Here is an 8196-nt window from a genome sequence, read left to right as displayed (position 1 = left end):
CATTTTATAAATCTAGATTATGTCTACCCTCCTGATTCATTTTCACCTTTTCATTTCCTTTCCCAATACCATGAGATATAACAACATTAACTAACAAATTGGCCATCTGTTGTGAGAATTTACTTACTAGGGATATTAAGCAATACACGTTTGCCTCTTTGCTAAGGTTTTAATATCAAACCAATGTTTCATTACGTTAAAGGTCACTGATTAGTTTTCTGAGCTTGCTAACAGACCATGCGTAGAAACACAGTAGTTAACAAGCTCAACTGTGATAATCTTTTGCAAGTAGGCAAAGCTGAAGTCATGAAGAAGGTAGTGTAGCATTATTTTACTAAAAGAACCTGGAATCCAAATTACACACATCAGAGAATGTAATAAATTAATATTAGCTGTGTACACATTGGGGCTTTGTAAACTCCCAGGTGAGCCAAATAAAAAACACAGTTCAGAGAGCAGTCTATTAAAACTGTTTTAGGTTTTTAATGAGTGTAGTCAGTAGAGAGCAAAACATTATTGAATTGATGTTTACAAAATGGGAGCTAAAGTGTGGAGGAAGCCTGGTTTCTCAGGAGACAGGAAAGCTGAGAATAAACTTGGAGTGAGTGGTGGGCTGCAGTTCAGGACAGAGCTTGATGGCAGGCTGCTTTTTGTCTCGGGGTATCAGAGAGCTCCATGGACCTTGGAGTGGAGGAGCCTCAGCTTGTGTGCAGGAATTCCTGTTCTCCCTCATCTATTCCCAGTCCTTCCCTTACTCCCCCAGCATAGGCCTAGGAAGCTTATGGCTGGAAATGCTGACCAGAGAGGGTCAGAAAAGGGCCTTAGGAAGGCCTGAACATGTCCAGGTTGAGTATCCTGCTGAAAGCAGGTGTGTTTGGAATAACATGTTTTATGGGGACCATATATAAATTTTAAATAAGTGTCTGTTTGCATATAATAGTAACCAAGTGGCTGACCTTTTACATTGTTGGAGATGTATGGGTAGAAAAACTGTGTCTTTTACAAATTAATGTGTTTTGCAAAACAGTGTAAACATTTGAAATAGTCACCTTTACAGATGAGTAAATGCCATACAAAAAGATAAAAAATAGTTTCCTTTAAAACTAGGTAAATGATATTTAAAATAATCAGTTTTAGAAACCAGCTAATATACCATATAAAATCAGAACCCAAAATAATTTTCTTTAGAAACAGGTCAAAGCAATGTAAAAATGTAAAACAGTCCCTTTTAAAAATCAGTTAATAAATTATACAAAAGTTATCACATTCTAAAAATTTCGACCTTGGAGGTCTGTTCTTACTTCCTTAGTCAGCAATAAAAATGTACTGACCTTACCATATGGGAATGGAGACTGTGTCAGAGACTTTGGGCTTTTTATTTTTATAATCCCATTATAAAAACAAGCTTCTAGAGCCAGCTGGTTAGTTCAGTTGGTTAGAGCATGGTGCTAATTAAAACAAAGTTTTGATAAAGAATACCAGAAAATTGCTGAATGAAATATGGAGGTCAATGAAGATATGAAAGAGGAATTAAATAAAGAGAACTACTGTTGAAAAACAAATCTGAAATGTAAGAAGTAACACACATAGTAAGTCAAATAAAGGGAAATCTCACTAATAGAATGGATTAAGAAGAGGATATAACAAAAATAAAATGTAAGAAGATGTGTATGAAAATTTCCAGAAAGAAGCTGCACCTTTAAATTAAGGCAGATTAACTGACTAGAATTTTGTAGCAAGTTTGGAATGTTGCAATTCCAGAGACAAATTATCTTGGGCCTTCTTTTTTTTTTGGTCTTTTTGAGACAGGGTCTCCCTGTAGCCCCAGCTGGCCTAGAACTCACTATATAGACCAGGCTGGCCTTGAACTCAGAGATCTGCCTGCCTCTGCCTCCCAGGTGCTGGGATTAAAGGCGGGCACCACCACACCCGCTCATGGGCCATTTTTATTGGGCTCCTCATTAGTTATTTATTGCCTTTCTCTGCATTTGGAATGTATAAACAGAGAACCAATTTTGCTTTGGGATGTATTAGCCGACCATTAGCTTCCATTAACCTTAAAGCTAATAGTGTCATCAAATAGCATCTGAGGCTACATAAACGTGTCTTGATTTAGAACTCCAAGGTAAAAACCAAAACAAAAAATTGCAAGAGGATTGGGACATGTGCCTGCAATCTTGGGAACTTTTGCTTTAGGCTTTCCTGAATTGTGGCTTGGGGTGGGTCTGCAAGTGCTTGGGGGAGGGGAGGTGGACCTAGAACTGGCCCAGACCACTGCAGCAGGAGGGGCTTGGGAAAAAGACTGGTCTGGATTGAAAAGCCACAGAGACTAGCCCTGCAGCTGGGGGTGTGTAACGGGAAAAACAAAAACCCATGCAACCACAGCACAATGTAGGGGAGAGTCTGAGGTGGAGAAGTCCCATCCATGGGAATGGTCCAACTTTAGCTGCTGCACTGAGCATATTGGTTCCTGTGGGAGACCACCCATTTTCCTGCTGCTGGAAGGAGAGGGAATGGTCCACAAGGACAAGCCTGGACAATGGGGAAAGGAAGTGTGCCATAAGCATGGGAGGGGGCTGCTGACAGTGGTTTGCAGAGAGGAACAGAGAGATGTTGTGCCACCGTAAATCTGCTATGGAGGCTCACAGTGTCTCAGTAGTGTTCCTGTCAGCATATGTGGGGGCGGTGGGGGGGGATATCTCACTGAGCACGCTTTCGTTGGTTTTGGCACCAAAATGTTAGGAATTAGAAGCCTTAACTCTGTCGGATGAGAATTCTCTCCATAAAAATGTTATGTTATGATTAAGTTTTGAAAGAGTTGTACGTAGGAAAGAAAAACCAACAAACCTCAGACAATCCATATTGTCAGTGAGGGGTGACTACTGTCTAGTGGGAGTTTGCACTAGTGACAGGTCAAATAAGGAGCTTACTTACTTTTGTGTAGGTAAACAGTCATAGGGGTTGGATAGAGAATGTAGGCCTGCATTCTTCCCCAGCAGATAAGAGCTTATTTGCAAAGCAGGGCCTGTTTGCAGAAATTCATGGTTGAGGGTCCCAGACAGGCTTTATGGTTTGAGGCTAATGGAGGTCTCCCTTCAGTTTTGCCTGCATGTATTGAGGGCACCCATACGTGCAATGCCCAGGGAGGCCATAAGAGGGCATCAGATTCCCTGGAACTGGCGTTAAAGAGATGGTTGTCAGCTGCTATGTGGATGCTAGGAAGAAACCCGAATCCTCTGGAAGAGCAGCCATTGCTCTTAACCACTGAGCTATCTCTCCAGACCCTCAGTTGTTGGTCTTAATACTTGTGTTATACGGGTCTGGTTCAGAAAATCATTTCCTGTGCCTAGAAATTCTAGTGTTTTTCCTAGTTTCTCCTGTATCAGATCTTATGTTGAGACTTTCAATCCATTTGGAATTGAGTTTGTGCATGGTGAGAGATAGGGATCTAGTTTCATTCTTCAGGTGACTGATAGTGCATGGATTTAAATCTGGCTCAATTTTATTCCATTGATCAGTGTGTCTTGTTTTTATACTAGTACCGTGCTGTTTTTATTACTGTAGGTCTATAGTATAATTTGAAATTAGGGATGGTGATACCTCCAACAGTTCTTTTGTTGTTCTGGATTGTTTTCAGTATCTTGGTTTTTTGTTGGTTGGTTGGTTTCCACATGAAATTTGAGATTGTGTTTTCAATTTCTGTGAAGAATTCTGCTTGAATTTTAATGGCTCTTGTTTTGAGTCTATAAATTGCTTTTGTTAGGATGGCCATTCTCACAATATTAACCCTTCTGATCCCTGAGCATGAGCACTCTTATCATCTTCTGGTATCCTCTTAAATTTTTCTTCAATGTCATAAAGTTTTTTCTTTTTTAATATACAAGTCTTTACTTTGTTTAGATTTATTCTAAGATATTTTATGTTTTTTGAGGTTATTGTGAATGGGATTGTTTCCCTAGTTTCTTTTTCAGCATGTTTGCTGTTGGTGTATAGGTGGACTACTGAATTTTGCGTTGTAAGTTTGTAACCCACTACTTTGCTCAATGTGCTTATCAGTTCTAGAAGTTTTCTGGTGGAGTCTTTAGGATCTTTTATGTATAGAATCATATCATTTGCAAATAGGGATACTTTGACTTCTTCATTTCCAATTTGTATTCCCTTTACCTCTGTCACTTCTTTTATTGCTCTAGCTAAAACTACTTTATAGAACAGGATGGAGAGAGTAAACATCCTTTTCTCATTCCTGATTTTACTGGGAATGCTTTCAGTTTTTCCTTGTTTACTATATTGGTGATTGTGACCTCACTGTACTACTTTTATTATGTTGAGATATATCACCTGTATCCTTAGATTCTCTATGACTTTCATCATGAAGGGATGTTGGGTTTTGACAGAAGCCTTTTCTGCATCTAATGAGATAATCATATGGTTTCTGTCCTTGAGTCTGTTTATGTGGTGGATTTCATTTATTGATTAAAATATATTGAACCATGCCTGCATCTCTCTGATGGAGCCAACTTGATCATGGTGACTAATCTTTTTGATGTGGTATTTCATTTGGTCTGCCAAAGTATTTTATTGAGAATATTCATGTCTATGTTCATCAGAGAGATTGTCCTATAATTTTGTTTTTTTGTTGGATCTTTGTTACGTCTTGGTATTAGTGTAACACTGACTTCATGAAAAGAATTTTGAAGTGTTCCACCCATTTCTATCTTATGAAATGATTTTAGGAGTATTGGTATTAGTTATTTTTGACGGTCTGGTAGAATTCTGTACTGTATCCATCTGGTCCTAGGCTTTTTTAGTTCAGAGATTTTTAAAAATGATTGCTTCTAGCTCCTTGGTTGATATGGGTCAATTTAAATTGTATGCATCATCTTGGTTTAATTTTGGTATGTCATACATACCTAGTAATTTATCCATTACTTTTAGATTTTTCAGTTTAGTGGAACATAGGTTTTTAAAGTGTATTCTTATGGTTCTTTGAATTTGCTCAATATCTATCGTAATATTTCCTTGTTCATCTCTGATTTCATTCATTTGGTTCCTCATTCTTTTGATTATTTTGCCTAAAGGTTTGTCAATTTCATTAATCATTTTAAAGAACTAACTCTTCGTTTTTTCTGTGCATTATCTTTTTGTTTCTATTTCACTGATTTAAGCCCTGTTGTTTCTAATTTTTATTTTATTTTATTATTTTGAGAATTTCATACATGAGTGTTATCCTTGTATTATGTCCATCCCTCCCAGTCCCTCTCCAGTGCCTCCCATGTCCCCCTACTCTCTCTCAATTTCTTATCTTCTTTTTTGGTTATTATACACACACACACACACACACCACACACCACACACGTGTGTGGTGTGTGTGTGTGTTCATGTGCACCTGTGTTCAGGGCTACCCACTTGAGGTTAAATGACCTCTCAGGGACCTAGTCCCTGGAGAAAACTGATTCTCCTCCCTCAGCATCCATTGATTGCCTGTATTTCATCATCTTGAAGTGTGACCCCATGAAGTTTCCCCCTTTCATCTTGGCATGTCACCTAGTTTTTCATTATGCAGATCTTGTTAGACTGTCATTCTATGGAGATTTCATGGTGCAGCTTCCACTCATGTCTACAATGAACTAACTAGCACCATGTGTCTTGTCCCTCTGGCTCTTACATTCTTTCTGCCCCCTCTTCCACAGTGTTTCCAAAATATTAGGTGTAGTGGTTGCACTGTAAATCTTCACTTTAGGTCTGGATACCTTACAGTCACTTTTCTCTGTGTTTAACCAGTTGTGGAGCTTTGTAATAGTCTCCATCTGTTGCAAAAAGAAGCTTCTTCGATGAGTCGTGAGTGGTACACTTGTCTGTAAATATAAGGATATATATATTTAGAATATAGTAAAAAAATTATGTTGGTCTAGGGAGGTGACAGAAGGGGTAATTTCTTCTCTAGGGTCTATGACCTCTCCAGTCATGTGTACTTGGCTATGTTTACAGTACTATACATCATTTCTTTCCTGTTGAGCAGGCCTTAAGTCCAGCTAGAGAGCTTTTGATTACCCACAAGATAAAATTGCCACTATTGCACCAATAAAGATCATTTGCTGTGCTAGTCATTGTTGTGGTTCCTAGGCTTTATAGCTGAGTAGGACCATTGATTGGTTTTCTCCCTTGGCAGCTGCATAATATTTTCTGCTACTATGAGGCTCCGGGTCAGTTCCAACTCAATTGCTCCAAGTCCTATGTCCAAAGTACGTTATGCTTTCAGCAATAGGGTCTCACCTTCAATTTCTAGGAGGCAATCAAGAACTGTGGCAATAGCCTGTATTATTTTGCAACTCTCTTGGACTACCCTGACCAACAATCAAAGGGAGGTTTTAGGCACTGTGATTTCTGTTATATAGCCTTCAGCTATACAGATACACGCACATATTTATTGTACGTCTATTTTTTAGAAGGCTTATGAAATAATACACTTCCCTTTGATTTTTCACAACACCTAAGTATGATTTATCTCTCTTTCCTCTCTCCCCCCTCCCTCCCTCCTTTCTCTCACCAGTTGAAGTATATCCCCCATTTTTCCCATCTCTTTCTTGATAATGACTGTCTGCTATTGGCTTCCTCTCTTGAGCTTCTCCGCCCCCCCTACCCCTACCACCCTTGGTTCCTTTCCATTTTTCTGGCTCCTGTGATTACATCAGGATATATACTCACATCTAAAGATTCTGAACTAGGATCCAGTGATGAGAACATGCGTCAGTTGTTTTGCTGAGTCCGTGTTACCTCGCTTACTATAACAGTTTCTAGTTCTACCCATTTACTTGCAAATTTCATGATTTCTTTAGCACTGAAGAGAACTCTATTGTGTTCCATGAGTACCACATTTTCATTATCCATTCATTAGTTGAGGGACATTTAGGTTGTTTCCATTATGTACCTGTTATGAAAGAGCAGCAAGAAACATAGTTGATTATTTTGAGAGGATACTGAGTCCTTTAGGTATATGGCAAGGAATGCCATAACTGGATTATATGTGAGATCTGTTTTTAGGTTTTTTTTTTTGTCTTTTTGAGACAGGGTCTCTCTGTAGCCCTAGCTGGCCTGGAACTCACTATGTAGACCAGGTTGGCCTTGAACTCACAGAGCTCTGCCTGCCTCTGCCTCCCTTAGTGCTGGGATTAAAGGCATGCACCACCACACCTGGCCCATTTTTAGTTTTTTTTAAGAGTTCTCTACCCTGACTTCCATAGTGTTAACCCTGATTACTCTTCCCTTCTAGTGTTTTGGGGGGTATTTGTTATTTTTCCCCCCTAAGATCTGATGTAGCTGCATCCCCCATACCCATGCATACAAACACATAATTTTTTTTTTTTTTTTTTTTTTTTTTTTTTTGAGACAGGGTATCTCTGTGGCCTCAGCTGCCCTGGAACTTGCTATATATTCAAGTGTGGGAATTTTAAAATTTCCTTCTTGATTTCCCCTGGTGACCCAGTATTCATTCAGTAGTGTGTTTAGTTTCCAGTTGATATCCAGCTTTACTCCTTTGTGATCAGATAGAATATAGGTTATTTCAGTTCCCCTAATTTTTAAAAATATTTTATTATTTTTCTTTTATATGTATGCCTGCATATATGTAAGTGCACCCGTGTCGTGCAATGCCTGCAGAGGTCAGAAGAGGGAATCGGATCCCCCAGAACTGAAGTTATGGACAGCTGTTAGCTGCCATGTGGGTGCTGGGATTCAAACCTGGGTCTTCTATAAGAACAGTCCGTGTTCTTACCTGCTGAGCCATCTCTCCAGCCCCAGTTCCCCTAAATTTTTTGAGACTTGTTTTGTGTCATAATATGTGGTTGATTTTGGAGAAAGTTCCATGGGCTATTGAGAATAAAATGTATTCTTTGGTTTTGGGGTGGAATGTTCTGTAAATGTCTTTTAGTTCCGTTTGGTCTGTAGTTTCTCCATTTAGTTTTTGTCTAGATGACCTGTCTATTGGTGAGAGTGGGGTATTGAAGTCACCCACTATCACTGTGTTAAGAGTTAATCTGTGGCCAGGTGGTGGTGCATGCATTTAGTCCCAGCACTAGGGAGGCAGAGGCAGGCAGATCTCTCTGAGATTGAGGCCAACCTGGTTTACATAGCGAGTGCCAGGCCAGTTGTGGCTACAGGGAGACCCTGTCTCAAAAAGACCAAAAAAAAAAAGAAAAA

The 8196-nt window shown here is 39.3% G+C and overlaps 1 pseudogene; it reads left to right on the top strand.

The window, feature by feature from the left end:
- Positions 1–237: 237 nt before the first annotated feature.
- Positions 238–8196, top strand: part of LOC103745670 — a 13015-nt pseudogene continuing 5056 nt past the window's right edge.

This window comes from Nannospalax galili, unplaced genomic scaffold (assembly GCF_000622305.1).
Source record: "Nannospalax galili isolate Female #2095 unplaced genomic scaffold, S.galili_v1.0 scaffold1383, whole genome shotgun sequence".
NCBI classification, from domain to species: Eukaryota; Metazoa; Chordata; class Mammalia; order Rodentia; family Spalacidae; genus Nannospalax; species Nannospalax galili.
This window is presented reverse-complemented; position numbering and strand designations above follow the sequence as displayed.